Raw genomic sequence first — 17,828 nt, 5'->3', positions numbered from 1 at the left:
AAGATTTTTGTGATACTGAGTTTCTTAGGGCACAAAAAACTTCAAGCATTAAAGAAAAAGATATATCAGACTTCTTTAAAATTAAAATTTTGCCTTTTGTAATTCACTTTAAAAGGACAATGCAATCCTCAGAGGAGAAAAATATTTTTAAAACACTTATTTGATTAAAGACTTTAATCCAGAAAAAATAAATCGCTCTTAAAACTAATAGAAGACAACTCTCTTAAAAATATGGGTTAAAGATTTAAATAGTTCACCAAAAAAAATACACAAATGACAAATAAGCATTTGAAATGATGCTCAATATTATTAGTCATCAGGAAAATGCAATACTACAGTGAGATATCACTAAGCACTCACTAGAATGGTTAAAGATAAAAAGACTGATAATGCCAAGTCTTAGTGAGAATATGGAGCAACTAGAACTCTCAGACACTGCTGATGGAATGTTAAATGATACAGCCACTTTGGAAAACAATTTGACAGTTTCTTATAAAGTCTAACTTCATTTACCATACTACTCAGATATCTCTTAAGTATTGGCCCCAGATAAATGAAAAGACATGTCCAGCAAAGACTAACATATGACTGTTCATAGTAACAGCAATTGTAATGGCTCCAAACTGTAAATAATCCAAATATCCATTAATAACAGGTAAATGAATGAATTGTGACAACTGAATACTATCCAACAATAAAAAGGAACTACTGATATATGCAAGAAAATTTACGAGTCCAAAAAGCATTATGCTAAGTGAAAGACAAAGCAAGACTCAAAAGACTATATACTGTGAGATTCTGTTTACATGAAATTCTGTAAAAGGCAAAACTAAAAATCAGTAGTTGTCCAGAACAGGGGTGGGAGGGTGAGAGTGAGGGGAAAAGGAAAGAGAGGAGGAAGTGAGGTTGGAGGAAAAGAGGACTGACCAAAACGGAGCTTTAGAAAAATCTGGGTCATGATAAAAATGTTCTATATCTTGATTATGACACTGGTTACATGATTATACACACTTGTCAAAAGTCATCAGGTTATTGTAAACTTTATTTATATTGTATGTAATTTATATTTTAAAAAAAACCTTACTTAAAATGCTTTGAACTTACATGTTCACTAATGTAATACAACATTAATATTACGCGTTAAGTAGTTTTCCTACTTAACGTGTAATATTACTACTTAACGTGTAATATTACTACTTAACGTGTAACATTAAGTAATCTCAAACCCTTTGCTGCATGACACAGGGAATGTGCAAAAGTGAAAAAATATTAGCTAAACTGGCTAAATTCATGGCTTCAGAAAGTTTAACCAGACCACAGAATTAAAATGTAGGAATTCATGGTGATTGGGAAATAAAACTATAATTTTAAAGAATGCTAAGTAAAAACAAAAGTGGGTCTTTTATGTTTAAAGTATCACCCTAGCAAGAATTCTAGAGATAAAAAAGAAAAAGAAAAAGAAAAAAAGTCTTGCTAAACAAAAACTGAACAGCAGAGTTTTAAACAGGTAATATTTCACTTGTCACACAGTAAAATTGTTCATTTGTTTTTCTGTCTCCCCTCATCAACCAGGCTCTAACTTCTACAGAATAGGCCCATGCCTTGTTCAGCACTGAATTTCCAGCAAAATGCTCAGCACATAAATGACTGGTAAATGAAAGAATGAACTGCAGATGTACTCCTGCTAAATTTGGTTTTACTTGCAAAATCCACATGTAAGTAAAACTTCCTATAGAAAGGCCTATGGTGGATATATATGCTTCCATAAAACACTATCACTATTTCATTCAAGCTTCATAGCCTTCTTTATTACAATTTAAAGATTAAAGTTCTAAAATCAAGCAACTGCATTTAATGTCTTACCTTTATTTTCAAACACCTTTATTTTAATTTTCCTTTACTAACCAACTCTACAAATTAAGATTTGTTTTTTTTAAGGTAACGGCTTTTCTGAACAAAAAAATGATAGTGTGAAATTTTAGGTATACCTTGTACTTTTCTCAGATAAAATCCAATGATCTGGAATTCTGTGCCAAACTAAACACATTATCATGGAAGTAGAATATGTTTGGAAAGATTACCTAGTTCAGACTGACACAAAAATTCTCTATGGCAAAATAGATGTAAGCTAATTAAGGAACCCAAGTTGATCTAGTATCCAGCAGAAACTAAAATTGACTTAAAAGGGGAATTTAAAAAAAGAAATCAAAATGTTGCATTGTTATTTTGCAACTACTCTAGAAACATTTTATCAACAGGGTGACTGTGGGGCAAGAAAAAAAACACAGGCCTCAGAGTTAGAAGAGTATCACATTCTGGTTTTATCACAAACTGTATGTCAGGTAAAGGTGTGCAATCATAGAAGTAATTTAATCTCATCTACAAAAGAGAGAGACTATTATTTCGAGGATCAAATAAAGTAACCAAAGTAAAAAATTCCTTTCAAAACTATAAAATGTCACATAGATATAAAGTAGTATGATGCTGAAAATCTAGTTGAAGGAAATAAATGCTCGCCATCCTTTAACTTTTAAGAAAGATAGTATATATGAATCATGGTTCTTAGATAATCTGATGACTACTATGTATCCTTGCCCTATGTGTCCGTGAATGCATACACATTTGCGTTTAATTCTAGAGTTTCAGATTCTCTCATGACATGCAATCTAGGTTAAGCAACCCTGTTGTAGGCTGGCCCATGTACGCTATAACGATTTCTACATTCTTTGTCCTCTGACACCTATCAGTAGTAAATGACCATACAGATAATTATGATAAGACCTTGAGGTATGTCTGAACAGGATGTCAACGTTTACAAAGCACTTTCGAATATATTATTATTTCATCATAGTAGTATCTTCCATTCTCTATCAATACTTTAAGGTCCATGACCTCACTCAACTATCGGATATAATTCAGCTTCTGAACTACAATTTATTATAATACTAAACTCTAATGATAGTTAAAATTCTTAATTATACTATATGGCTATATTCCTACCTACATTTAGACAGAAAAATATCATTAAGATGTATATAAATTTATGAAAACTTATTTTACATTTTAGCATCTCAGAGAACTGAAAGAACACCATTTGGAATTATTTTTATGATTACCTAAATTATTCTCATAATCAAACATTTTATAATATGTATATGTTTTTTTAAAATTACTATGGGAACCTAATCAATGATATCTTGATTTGTTTCTTCGAGGAAAATGTTCTATTTTATAGCTATTCTATTAGTAATCTTTAAGATTCAATATTTATAGTTTTTGAGCATTTAAATAAACTTTCACTTTTCAATTCTACATTAAATCTAACTACTTATTACTGTTATAAAAGAGTTTTATTTTACTCATGTCAGATAGCAAGATACATACATGGGTTTTCATAAACACAGTTTTTACTTTGTTTTATGAATCAAACTCCTCCTTGGCTTTTGTAAACACACTTGAGTAAAATACACTAGAAAGGAGTAGAATCTCTATACATAATTTTAGTTATTTTTCCTATTAGCCTTTTCATCCCAATATAGAACATTGAGATTTTTTTTTTCCTGTAATAACAGAGAACGCATAGGTGATCAGATGGTGCAAGAATAGAAAACAGGAGGACTGAACAGAAGTCAGGGGAAGCTAAAACTCCTCTCTCCAAGGAGGTCAAGGCCACAGCAGGTAAGATGGGCAGCATAGCAAGATGAAAGTTTTATTTAAAAATAATCTCAACCTTTGGGTCTTTATCCCCAAAGCTGAAAAAAAGGTAAGACCAATATAAACTTTTATAAGAAAATATGAGGTCTATTATCATCTCATTCCTATGCCACAGGGCCAAGCACATCAACTCAAAGAGTGAGAGGTCCACATCACCTCCTCACAGGTGACCTGATCATCACAATGGGAGTGGACACCACCACTTGTCAAGCCAAGGAGAAAAAACTGCAGTGATGATTAAATGTTTCATAAACACACTTGTGTTACTTCTTTTTTGGGTCAAATGCATCTCTGACTTGTTCTGTTTAAATCTAGATCATGGTTCTGTCACCTGAGATAGATCAGAAAGAATAAAGCTGTAATACTATTGGGCTTAAGTCAAAAGCCAATAGTTTTCTAGGAGCTGAGGAAGAATTCAAGAGAGGTAGAAATGGAACATCTTCTGTGTTCTCAAACAGCTTACTGCCTACCTGGGAAGATATGACTACCCTTCATAACACAGATAATAACATCCATACTAGAAAAAGATACACAAACAGGAGTCACCACTACAATGTATCTGGTTAGGATTCAAGCACTAGAAAACAGAATTCAGTTGACTACTAACCAGACTACCTGAGCCTCAAACAAAATTCATATCCTTCCCCATCCCCTCAGCAATTGAAAAAATATTTCAAAGTCTCCTCAGAAGAAAATAGATTATACAATAAAATGCATTACTTTAGATCCTACATCTATGATTACAAATTTCTTGAAAACCTGTTTGTCATAAACACGAGTCTAGTTCAAGAATTCATAAGCCAATTATTAAAGGAAATTTTGTTTTGTTATAAATTAGATAACTTCCACTAACTTTCTATAACTGAAATTCATGAAAATTTTTCTTTGTAAATAACAAATCATCAATTCAACATCCTTTTTTCAGATTTAAAATAAATGTGGGCTCACATAAATATGTGAAGCTAAAAAGATTTTATTTTAAAAAGATTTATTTGGAATTTATTTAAAATCTATATAACATTTGACATTTCTTTAAAACTACTCCCTGATCTCACTTCCTTAAATTTCCTTAAGATCACATTTGGAAATCTTGGGTTTATTTGAACTAAAACTTCCTTAAATATGTTAATTTTTCTGAATCTCCTTCTATAATTACAAGTAACACGAGTTTCTCAACAGAGATTTCAGAAATGGCACCACAGCAGCTGACCTTTATTTCAGTTTGACACTAAACTATGCAAAAAATTAACTTTACCACTATATTTAGATGGGTTTAGTTAAGTATAGAATCCTATTTTCTTTAGGAAAAAAAAATACTTAAAGCATTTCTGATTGTTGTGATAAAATATATGTAACCACACAAAATTCCACTCTATTTTTTGGCTTGCATATGTCACCAACTTTACTACTGAGGTTTTTCATGGCACCATATTTATATCACTCCAAGGCCAGACTGATAAACACTATTAGTCTTTTTCAGTCATAAAAATATAAAATAAAGGTACTATCCGCTAGTTACTCTTGAGGGGAAATTTTCAGTTTATTTTTATAATCTATTTTTGAAAGCCATAAGAAAAGTCCTTACATCTTTGAAATAATTATAGCTTCATAAAATAAATTATAATTCTTTATCATTAATGCAATGATTACTGCCAATGATAAATTCTTTGAAAAAGTTTTCTTCTAACTTTTTTTACTATAGAAATTACCTCTTTGTGTTTAAAATTTTATAGTCAGATTATTTTACAAACTGCTATGGAATTATGAGAAAGTCAAGGAGTTTGGAATTTAGTAATGGCTTACAGTCCCCACTACAGTCCCCATACCCCTAGACCAGAATGTTCTTTTATAAGGTCTCAGAGCACCCCCAACTTTTTAGTTATATTTATAGAAACTGAACAATTATATACTTCATTATCTAATATTTGCCTTTCCAGAGAAATGTTAAGAGCTTCAGGAAAACAGGTACTATCAACCCTGTAAACTTCAAACCTTCTTCAGGCTCCAGGGTCTTCTGTACACCCTATTTGCCAAATAAATGAAAAAAAAAAAAAAAAGACATTTATACAGTATTAGCCATTAAAAAGAAGCATATCTAAAATAATAAAATGGTATGTAGTAATGGCCCATTAATTTGGAAACTTCACCTACCTATATAGCAGAATCAGAGAATTGATGATAAATGAGGTATTCAGTGAATTAATACTCAAATAAATTACATAAATGATACTACAAAGTTACAAAGGAATGGATGTAATAAATTAAGAAAGCCCTATTGAGGAAGTAGATTTTATACAAGATTTTGATATTTTCTAATTCTTCTATAACATCATTATACAACCACAGATTACCATCCACTAGAAGCTAAATATAAACAATATCTAGTAAATCTGAAATAAATTTTCTAGTTGCTAGTAAATTATAAGATGTCATTGTCTTCAAGAAACTTACAAGACAGTTGGGGAGCTAGAAAATATATATAAAAAGATAACTATACAGTAGCATGTGATACAGGCAATATGCAGCTCAGTTCAGTGAAAGAAGAGGAAGCAAGACCCAGACTAAGTGTATGTATTTTTGATGGGACAATGGAGAAAACAACTGGGCTAGACTTAAGGAGCTTTGAGATGACATTGGGAAATAAGTCAAGTACCCATAACACAAAGAGGAAGCTCACATGCCTATAGGGGCAGGTAACAAAAGTGAAGCCTGCAGGATAAAAAAATGCTAACAGCCACTTGGTCTCAATACTGCAGGCAAGAGGATCTCTACTGGGGACTATGGGCCAAGGCACAGCACACACTCCACATAGAAGGGGAAGCTGTTACAATGCTCCAAAGGATCACTGCCATACTTTCCATTTTTCAAAAGAAGGTGTAAAATTAAAAATTTTGTAATGTAAATTTTCTCGATTTTTAAATGTTGGCAAATAAATGCTTTCAACACTATGTTAAAAAATCAAAACACGTCTGTAGCCATTCTTCCTGGAGGGCTTACAACTCAGGTTTAGAATGTTGAATTTCACACTAAGAGCTCTGGACTTCATCCTGTAGTCACTGACTTAAGAGATTTAACATTTATTTCAGAATTTGCTTAGTTTTACACCTCTGCACACTCCAGTATTTACCATGTAAAATGCTCAGCCCGGCCAAATTGTTTCACATTGGCCTTGTGTATTTGTTACAAGCCAATTACGTTCATTTAACTAACTGTAGTGACTTATAAGTTTCAGCTGAAAAAACATTCAAAATGATACTAATAAAACAGTGCTGACAGAGCAGTACCTAAGAGAATGCTGACATTATGTGTACATACCACAACCCACTAGAAACGCACATATAATCACTGGAGCTTCACCTCTCAAAAAACATGTGCCATAACCCACTGCAAATAAAAAGTCTTTGCTTCTTCTAGCTTATTTCCACAATTAGCAACTTTCTAAAAACTATTACTATACTTCCTTTTATTACCAAACGACACTCAAACACATGTACAAAGTTTTAATTCTACAATCACCATAAGCTTTTAACTACCCCAAAATAATATTTAAGCATTAAAGGCCTACATGTTAGCATTTTAATAAGCTTAGGGAAAGAAAAGGTAATTAGTATCAGAGACCTGTTGATTCATTTTGATGATAGTATTACAGAAAGTTAGCATTATAATTCAAAGGTAATTCTCGGAAGAGAAAATTCTTGGTGCATAATTATGATGTAAAATACAGAGCTATGAAAATTACTTAATCACATGCTTTGAAATAGTATTCACAATGAAAGTCATCAACAAAGTATAAAAGAAATATTAAACAAGTAATAATTCTATTACTTTATTTGCTCTGGCTCTTGGAAGCCCCAACCCTGAGCCATCCACTCTGTGAATGAAGGTTACCAGGCTCGTGGGGCAATGGATGTGCGGACTGCTCAGCTCAAACCTCTCACCATTACTAAAAAAGAAGCTGACTCAGAGCACAAGTCTCCCTGGAGCTCAGTTTTATCCTTTTCATATAAAGGATCAATGGGTTGAATTAAAGAACACATCTTTACTAGAAAACAAAACAAAGTCTTAACACAAAGTGAGTGACTGTGCTTCCAGGATATAGTTTTTATTTGAAGAGATGCAATAAAAAAAATAAAGAAATTGCATTAGAACTCTTTTCTATTTCAAAAGAAACAGGCTATAACCTACACACTTGTGCTTTACCAAAAGTAACTTGGGGGAAGCCTAAAGGCTCCCCATTCCTATTGGAGCCTGCTGAAGACACTCATGGCCCCCAGGATTCCAAAGTTCCACCCCAAAGTCTATCAGACGTATTAAAATGCACTCGCATCCAATACTGAATATTTATAAGAAACTGAACTGAAAATCAGAATTATCTTTCATAAGCTTTTCATTCTTTCTTGAACCCACTCCAATCAGGTTTTTATCCCCACTCCTCCACTGACACAGCTCAGGTCAAGGTCACCAATGACTTCCATTGTTAAACCCATTAGTACCGATAGGTCCTCATCCTTCTTGACCTGTCAGCAACCCATGACACACTGATTCACTCTCTCCTCCCTGAAACACTTTCTTTGACTTCAAGGATATTCTAATTTCCCTCCCATCCTTCTGGCTGCCCCTTCTCAGTCTTCTTTATTGTTTCCTCTTAATCTACTCATCCTCTAAAGGCTGAAGCACTTCAGGCTCAGCCCAAGTGACTCATCACTATTGGAAAAACTCATAGTTCATCCTTCCCATGGTGTGGGTCAAAAAAAATTAACTGTATCTTCTAATAACAACACTGTTTCTTAGGGAATGGGGACACTTATGTCCACTAGATTAGGGATAGGTGCATAATTCCTTTGGTTTAAGATACTCTTATGAGATTTTTTTCTCTTCTCAAAAAACTGTAATGACTCAAAGCTCGGCCTGCAGACTGCTTTCTCTGTCTGCACACATTCCGCGAGTGACCTCATCAAATTTGTTGGTGACTTCCAAGTTTATATCTCTAGCTTGCACCTATTCTTTAAACCCCAGATTCCTATATCCAACAACCTACTTAAATTCTCCCCTGGAAGTTGAACATCGTATGTTTAAAACAGCTCCTAGTTATTGTTCCCAAACTAACTTCTATATCACATTCCCATCTCAGTTCATGGCAACTCCGTAATTATGCAAAAAAAACTCTTTGATGTTATCTTTACTCTGATCTCTCTCATACTCCTCAAAGAGTCGGCCAGGAAATCCTATTGGTTTATCCTACAAAATAAATCTTTGTTATTTCTCATCCCCTCCCCCACTGCTACCGGCATCTCTCACCTGGATTACTGCCAACAGCCGCTAACTTGTATCCCTGCTTCCAACCTTGACCACCCTGCATCTCAATCCTGCAGTCAGTGAGTCTATTAAAATGAAAGTCAAAACACCTTACTCCTCTGCTCAAAACTCTCCAGTGAGTCCCCATTTCACTCAGAGTAAAAGGTCAAGTTCTTAAAATCGTCCACCAGGCAGGCACCACGGGATGTGCTCCTGAAACTTCTTTGACCTCATCTACTGCTTTGTGAACTTTCTCACTGCTCCTGGAACACGCCAGGCAAGCCCCCACCTGAGGCCTCTGCTAGCCCCCCTGCTGGAACACTCTTTCCCCAGGTGTCAGTATGGGGATCTTCCCTCAAGTCATCTTCTTAGTGAGACCTACCATGAACACACCACAGTAAATTCTCAATGTCCCAACAGATTCTTTGACTTTAAGGGAAAGACATATAATGAAACCGATTTTACCACAAGCTAATTGCTACAAACAGGAGTTAAGTTCCTATGACATTTCATTAACATTATAACACCACCACGGTAAACAAAATGACATTATTCAAGGATCTGCTGTGCTTCAAACTGCCAAGGCCCTGGCTTTCTACCTCTAGCACTCCTAATGTCCCTCAATCTGCTCTACATGTTTTTCAGTCACACTTATTACTTGTTTCAGTCAGTCACACTTATTACCGTCTATATTATACAATGTGCTTTGTTTTTGTTTATTGTCTGTCTCTTATTAGGATATAAGCTCCATGAAGGCAGGGCTTTTTTCCTTACTTCGTTTACTGGCATACCTCTCTGGAGCCTAAAACAGTGCCTGACACAGTCGGCAAACAGTACGTTGAATAAATAAATTAATCTAATTAAACACATAATAATTTCATTTTCATAGTTTTCTTTTAAACTTTAGACTCCTAACCAGATCCTGAACATTTTTGTTGCTCTTAAAAAAGCTCATTTGTACTATAAAGAATAATAAATAGAAGAATAAAATAGAAAGATCTCAATCTGACCTCATGGCCCAACATGAATCCAGTGGCCTCAGGGAAACTAGCAATATTCTTTGGCCATCACTGGTTCTGCTTCCTAAAACCAGGACTCCACTTAGTACTTATCTGAGACATCTAATACCTTTCCACACACATGTGTTTTGTTCTCCCACCTAAACAAGAAATACTTTGGTAGATTTGCACAAAGTATTCTATACAGGCCTGGACACTTCATAAAGATGTAAAACCTGTTTTTTGATGGACTTGGTGAACACTTTTAAAGCATTAAGGTTACCAAGTTCAAGATATTACACCACACTTACCAGGGAACAGGGTTATCTAGGGTAAGACTCCCTTTTAATGATCAGAATGATACATCACCAGAGGATCCTGTGCCTATTTTGACTGGGCTTGTAATTATCCTGTTTAGATGTAAATGTGCCTTTCTAATGTGCTTAAGTTTGATTTTCTTAAACATTCCCTTTAAAATTTTCAGACTATTAATTTACTTTGAACAAATGGTTTTAAATCTTAAGCTTTAGGCCTTATTTACAAAATTGTAAAAGGATCTGACCCAAATTATATAAACTGTGCCAATGAAGGGGGATGGGCTAGGAGGAATAAACAATTGTTTTATGCTAATCTAGTGGCTTTCTCTAAAAGGAGTCACATAAAATCTACAGGATACAGAAGCAAAAGACAAAGGCCATTGGTACTCTTTAAGTTTAAAAGTACACTGCATAACATTAATCATCACAAAGAAAAAATTTTAAATCTTTTTAGCATCTAGAAAGAAATAACTATCCAGTAGGTAGAAGCTAGGGGACTGAGACTGCTGGGAATTAGAAGAGAATTAGGAAAATTCTTGATCAATTAGTGATCAGTGAAACAGGTCAGATGTTCTTAGTGTAGCAATACAGATTGCCCAATATCTGTAACTGAGAAATACTAGGTTGTGTTGCCTGTTTAATGCCATCAATAAACATAATAAAATCTTGTGAACGACTGCTTATAACCAAAAGCTTAAGGAAGTCCAAGAAAACCATACATCCTTTTATATATCATTTCTTTCTAAGTAACAAGCTAACATTACTTGACTGTTTACTATGAGTCAGACATACCAAAACAACCCAGTGGAAAAGTTACTATCCCCATTTTAACAGATGAGGAAAAAGAGGTTCAGAGAGTTAAGTAACTTCCCCAAGGTTACATACTGGAGAATAGTGGAGCCTGGATTTGAACCCCTGAAGACAGATCTGAAAAATCTCATTCTTACCATTATGCCTCAATGCCTCTCTTCCATGTAGTCTTCAAAATGTATTTTTCTTTTCCGTAATTTCAACGAGCAACTAACTTGTCAGAATTGTGGCTCTATAGTGAGCACATTTTGTATTTTCTAAGATTAAGCATAAGTTTTTGCTATTGTAAGCAGTATCGCATTCAGGCAAGATACGTTTACTACCCATTTGTAAAACAGCTGTTATTTTACCTGTTTTACACCTTCTTAATGAGCCTAAGTTGAAATTTTGAGCCTTTTCTTGAACCATGAAAACATCCCTTTTCTCTTTAGGGAAACATGAAAGAAAATATCTATAACAACAGTTTTCCATTGCAAGCACTTTGTTTTATATACTTGATTTCTCAGTGAAATCATAATCTTGTTTTACAAAATAAGTGCTTCCTGGGGACTGCCGCAGACTTCACCATCGGAATTTCACTGTTGTTTTAAGGTAGAGACTGGCTGTTTCCAGAGATATTTAAGAAAAGATAACTTGGTGAGGAAGAGGAAGCACAAAGGTAAAGGAAAAGTGGGAGGAAAAAAGAGGGAGGCAAAATGGCAGAAAGAGAGGAAAAAATTTTTTTCAACATTTTCTTAAGAATGAACTATTCTAAAAATGTTTAGAAAGCAGTCTTTTGAAATTAGGGCCTATTCTAGATCATATAGATCATTGAAATAATGAGTCAGGAGAGACCTAAAGATATCATCAATTTGGACATAACACTATGTTAAGCCAAAGAAGGCATAAAACAGACTCTTTATTTTATTTAAATGCAGTCCAAGATCAAGTTAAAACTAACCAGTGGCATGAAAGTCAGAATAGTGGTTACATCTGGAGCAGGGATTCTGACTGTAAAGAGAAGCTTCTGGAGGGCTGGTATTGTTCTGTTTCTTGATTTGAATGCTGGTTGCCTGGGTATAATCACTTTTTGCTACACACTTCTGATCTGTGCATTTTTCTGGTTGTATGTAATTATTCAACAACAAGTTCACAGAAATTAAGCCATAAAGATCCCCCTTCCCACCCTCCCTCCCCCAAAATCAATCTACTGAAACTGGACAGCACAAATGGTGTTACCTGTAGGGAGAAAATTAATTACATTTCATTTAATGTTAACTAGACAGAAAACTACATGAGAAGCTAAATATGAAGCTTCATTAATTTCCTACTATCTTCATACAGAATTTGCTTGATTTTTATAATGATGTCCTCCTTCACATGAAACCGTGGTAATTGGTATAAAATATTGCTTTTCCCTGTCTTCATATAACAGGAAAATTACAGCTCAAAGTTCTATAATACACATGTACAAAGTCAAAGTTACAATAAAACATCTGAAAATATCACAGGATAATCAGTTTGAAATATTAAGGTTTTAAATAGATACTTTTGGTCAGAATTATCCCAGTTATCATATTAATAAAATGAACTCGATAACACCCAAATCTCTACCTAATTTCCTGCTATACAGATCAAATTCTGCTAGGTAAGAGGGATGCATAATGACAAAAAGAGAAAAAAATCTTTTTCCAACATTTTCTTAAGAATGAACTATTCTAAAAATGTTTAGAAAGCAGTCTTTTGAAATCAGGGCCCATCCTAGATCATATAGATCATTGAAATAATGAGTCAGGAGAGACCTAAAGATATCACCTACTTGGCACTTATAAACCAAGGTCTCACTGGGAAGCCCTAGAAGAGAGGGAGAGGAGAAAAAGGGAAAAGAGAAGTCCAAAGGGCTCTGTATAGGGGCAGAAGTACAGCAGGCTTGAGAAAGTAAAATGCTGCCACTCTGCGGGGCTATTACTCAAGTGGGGAAAGGCATTCAGGAAAATGCTGTGCTCCAGACAACTTCAAGGAAGCTCCAGCAAACTCTGCCTTCTCCTTTGGCCTGTGTTTGGTTCATCTGTGGATTTGTTTCAGCACCACATTTTTCTCCTCAAGTAATAAAACCAGCTGTCGGATCAGTGATTTCTTGCCCCTTTCCAGTGTTCAACAATTCCTCTTTGATCAATGTGGTATCTGCATGATTTCTCCATTTCATATATATAAAAAGTGATAGTACACCAACCTGCATCAGAAGTAATTTTACCACTAATTCACAGATGTACAAAAGGCTTGTTTTCACTCAAAACTTTATGATAACTTCAGCCATAACTTTTGTAGAGCTCTTCTGGTCCCACAGCATAGGACTGGGCATTTGTAGTTCTCCCAAATCCTGGGGGACTAACAGAATATTTGTAGAATCACTGAAACTTAGACAAAGTGTTTCCAGTCTTTGAAATGGGAAGTGGCCTCGGGTTGGGGAGGGACAAAATCATAAACACAGAGACCCTGAACAAAATTTAACACCAAACCAATGATTCAACACAAATATGGGCAAAGTTTCCAGGATAAATATCGCTTCACACTGTTTAATGCTATATATAAGCCTTACAGGGCACCTTAATTCTAATTCTTTATTTCTCAGCTAAAAAGATCTTATTCTTTAATTCCTAGTTTTAAGTATAAAGTTCTCCCTACTTCAGCCTGTTTTAAATACTCATCCTTCTAAATTTAGATTTTCCTTGCAATTCAATGTTCAGTATTCTACTTCCTCCTTCCTCTCAAATTATCCCTTTAACTTGTTTCTACTTATTTTTATAGGCCCCCAAAGCCTCTTCCTCAGGATGATATGCAATTCAAAAAGCCCTCCCAACTACCCCCTATATCAAAGTTTAACTACAGAGGCCAACAATAACATTCTTCCAGTTTGAGTTTTAGAAAAGATACATTTTGACTAAAATTTCACCACTCATAAAATTCCTTCCCTCTTTCCTATTCCCTCCTCCTACACTCGATTGTTTTACGCACAATCATAATGTAACCAAACTCCCAAAATGTGTAATTATGTAATCATACGAAGTCTTCTGAAAATACATATAATTTTAAATGTGCAACACACACTCTTTATACGTCTGGTGTTGGGAGTATAGGTTGAAAAATAACTGGAGTTTTCTTATAAGTGATGTATGTTGTTTCTTCTTGGTAGAGAGAGATAAGAGGATCACCATACAGGGACCAACCGCTTTATCAGAATATACAAACTGTTCTGTTCCAAGAGGATTTTACTGAAGACTGTAAATACACTTAAAATATTTTTTTCTTTAAAAAAAGAGAGTTGGAATTGGCATAATTGAAAGCCAAAGCTTCTAAGCTTTGCCCATGAGGACACACAATACTGAATACCTCCAGTTCTCCCACTTAGGAAAGACACAGGCTTCCTCTACCAAACGAGGGCATTTGTGGTTTTTATTAATGAATAATTGGAAAAACCCACCTCTGCATAAATGCAGAAAACTTTCTATTCTGTAGACCACTTAAAATAATATTAAAATGACTTTAGAAAAAGCCCATGAAATTCAGTTCCAAACTCAGAAACCAATGAAAGGATAATGTGTGCATGCCATCTGGGATCCAGGCAGCCTCATCAACAAAAGGGAAAACTTGTTGAGATCATCCAAATCTAAAATTCACATACATTTTTACATCTGGACTGAATTAATCTTTTCTTGGTACTGGCTTTCATGTAATAAAATAATTGTTTGCAGGTTTTATTATTATTATTATTTTTTGTAAATCCACAGACTTAGAAATCAAAATGTGCAACATCCAACTTGAAAACTACAAAGAATTCCTTTATCAAAAAAGTTAGTTGTGAGACAGGACTCATTTACACTAAACTCTGAACCTGATAGCTCAGTCAAAAACAATTCTGCTTGAAACATTCATTTCAAGCATCTGCCACAAAAAGGCAACACAGTCTATTATGCCATTAGTACTGAAAGCCAAAAGCTTTAGAAGTGTATTTAAAAGTGGAAACCAAGTCCAGAAACTAGAAAAGCTCTACAGCACTCTCTACCCAGTTAGCCCAGTTGAATGTTTTTTGTTTTTGTTTTTCTAAAAAAGAATTTGTAGCTAAGTTATTACCTAACACGGTGACATTCTGCTTTCAAAAGCAGTGTCTTCGTTCTGGCCTTATTGCTTTCCTGTAGAGCTAGAAGCATCTTAATCTTCAAGTTCAAAACATGTACTTGAGGCTGGTGGCTTACCTCCTTTTTTGGGGGGGGGGGGGTGAAAATAAAGATTTCCTGTCCCTTAAAATGTCTTGAGCATTCCAAGAGCTCCTGAATTATTGTGGTCAATAATGTCAGATCTCAGGCATTCTTACAAGCAATTCAAAGGGGAGATTTTAGTTCATATTACAGTCAGTCTGCCTTCTGGGGAAGATATCCAACAGATAACTAACTTGCTAGTAGATATCCCCTGGGCGACCTTTCTCATCTAATAATCCCAAAGGTCCATTTTAATATGAAATATAAGTCCTATATGTTTACAAACATACTGAAAGAGAATTCAAATGTCAGCTCTCTCTCAATTGTGGAGTATTTTTAACATAATACTTTTATTTCTCAAAACCACATCCAAAGAAAATGATTAGGTGCTGGAAGTTTTATACTACCAAGAACAACAGCAAACGCGTCTGTTTTCCTGCCTCTCTTTTGGTCTTACCCCCTCCCCCACTCTCTATCCTGGAGGCTGTTTGCAGGTCTTGGTGGACGTTAAAATTACTCTACAATGGTCTCAAAATGCTGTAGATCGTGAAAAACTTATCCTTTTACATTGCTAAACCTAAATTTATGCACTGTTCTAAGAAGAAAAATCCAAAAGTCAAAAGCGTTTTTAATGACAGACGTATTACGGAAAATTTTCCCCACAAAGTTTTGATGCTGTTAAATATCAACTCCCTGAAATCACAGAAAGGAAATGACTTACATTCTTGAAAAATGAAGCCACTAGCAGCTTTCTCCAGAAGTATTTTCTAATCCGTAAACTACACCCTGTGGCAACAGGGAGTATTTCGTGCAAAAACTAAATTTAAATAGATGCTTATAAAACCAAAAAACAAACATCGTCGGGTCTCAGAGAAGAGACAGAATCACACATGGAAATTCCAGCAAGAGATACTTTTTTTGTACATTAAAAAAATAAATAAATAAAACGGGAGAGCAAAAGACTTGAAGGCAAACGCAATCCGAGAACGCCTGCTGAAGTTTTCCTTTCCTGCTGTGGGCAATGCACAGCTTCTGAGGGAAATACTGGCAAAACAGATCATTGCTAAAAAATGAAAACGAAAAGGGTGTAAAGAAAATATTTCTTTGGACACACAACTGCACGGCCTGAAAAATCTGCCAGCTTTCACTCCAACTTTAAAATATGCTTATTTTGACAGCTTTCTATTTATTCATGCCTTTAAGAAAACGCTTTCACCATTTGGTTATGTCGTCCCGGGACTCGAAGTGCTGTTATAATCCTTATGGACCTCCCAAGGTGGCCCCCAGCTGTCCATACCTGGCAGTTCCTGGCCATCCTAGAGGACAGGCTGGTGGTCTCCTCTCCCTGGAGCCGGGCCTGCGCGCCGCAAGCTCCTGCCGGAACCCAAATTCTGCAGGCCGCGCCCCCTACTCGCATCCCACCAAGGTCCCCTTTCTGGCGCCGCCGAGCCTCAACTCGATCCCCAGCTCCCGCGACTAGGCACTTTCAGGGACGATGGGGCAGAAGCTGCGCTCAGGTCCCTTCACGCAGCACGGCTGCCCGGCCCCAAGGCGCGCACAACAGGCGGCAGGCACCGCACCCAGGAATGCAAGGCTCCAGGACTGGCCCCGGCGCCCCATCACAGCGACGGGACGCGACAGCCAGACGCCCTCAGAATAGGGCGCCAGGAACCACCAGGGACCCAAGCGCCGCGCACGGAGCCCCAGGGCGCAGCCCGCAGCCCCGGCCGGCCTCCCGCCCTCGCGCACTGGCGGCCCGGGAGCTCCGCGCCTCCCCCGCTGCCCGGCTCGGCTGCCCCCGGGCTCCGTCCTCCCGCCCCGGCGTAGGCGAGCTCCGACTCGCGGGAGGCGACCTACCCGCCCGGTGCCCGACTCCCAGAGCCGACGGAGCAAGGAGAAAGCGAAGAAAGACGCGGAGGAGTCACTGCTTTCTCCGGGGCTCGCGACTTTCCAGACCCTCCCAAAGCTCCGTCCAGCCGCCGCCCGGCCGGCAGGGGGCAGAGCGGGCGGCCAGGGCGCAGTGGGAGGGCTGGGGCCTGGGCTGGGGGTCCCCCACGCTCCGGGTTCCTCCTGCTCGTACCTCAGAGTAAGGTCCGGGGCACCAGACGGTGGACTCACATCAGCTCGCAGCCCCTTCCTGTCGGTGCTGCGCCTGCCCCGCTGCTCTCAGCCCCTCGGCCTGGGCAGCCCCGGGAGCGCTCCGCGTCGGCCCCGCCCCCCTCCCACGCCTCCCGCCCCGCCCCCCGAGGCTCCGCCCCGAGCTGGCGGGGGCGGCTCCAGAGCCGCGGGAGCGAAGCGAAGAGACCGCGGCCGCACGTGGAGCGCCCGCCAGCCCCGCCCCGGACCCAACCAAGCGTCCCGCGGAGGGGTGCCGCGAACCCGCGGCGCGAGAAAGCCGAGGTGCCACCCCTGCGGGGTCCAGGAGAGCGGGGCGAGCCCCAGAAAGACGCTGTGTGTGG

The 17,828-nt window shown here is 37.4% G+C and overlaps 1 protein-coding gene across 4 annotated transcripts in view; it reads right to left on the bottom strand.

Annotated features, from left to right (window-relative positions):
• FRMD6 (FERM domain containing 6) overlaps positions 1-17,587 on the bottom strand; it is a 70,301-nt gene extending 52,714 nt beyond the window's left edge. The window contains exon 1 of one of the 4 annotated variants that reach the window (XM_016120809.2): positions 17,450-17,587. The gene's annotated coding sequence lies outside the window, so the exon portion shown is untranslated. Of the gene's footprint in view, positions 1-16,666; positions 17,029-17,226; positions 17,412-17,449 lie in introns of those variants that run through there. The other 3 variants (XM_016120805.2, XM_016120806.2, XM_016120808.2) reach the window with 3 other exon arrangements.
• Between the last annotated feature and the right edge of the window lie 241 nt (positions 17,588-17,828).

This window comes from Rousettus aegyptiacus, unplaced genomic scaffold, assembly GCF_014176215.1.
Source record: "Rousettus aegyptiacus isolate mRouAeg1 unplaced genomic scaffold, mRouAeg1.p scaffold_m13_p_3, whole genome shotgun sequence".
Lineage (NCBI taxonomy): Eukaryota > Metazoa > Chordata > Mammalia > Chiroptera > Pteropodidae > Rousettus > Rousettus aegyptiacus.
Note: the sequence above shows the minus strand (reverse complement) of the source record. Positions and strands in the feature narration are given on the sequence as shown.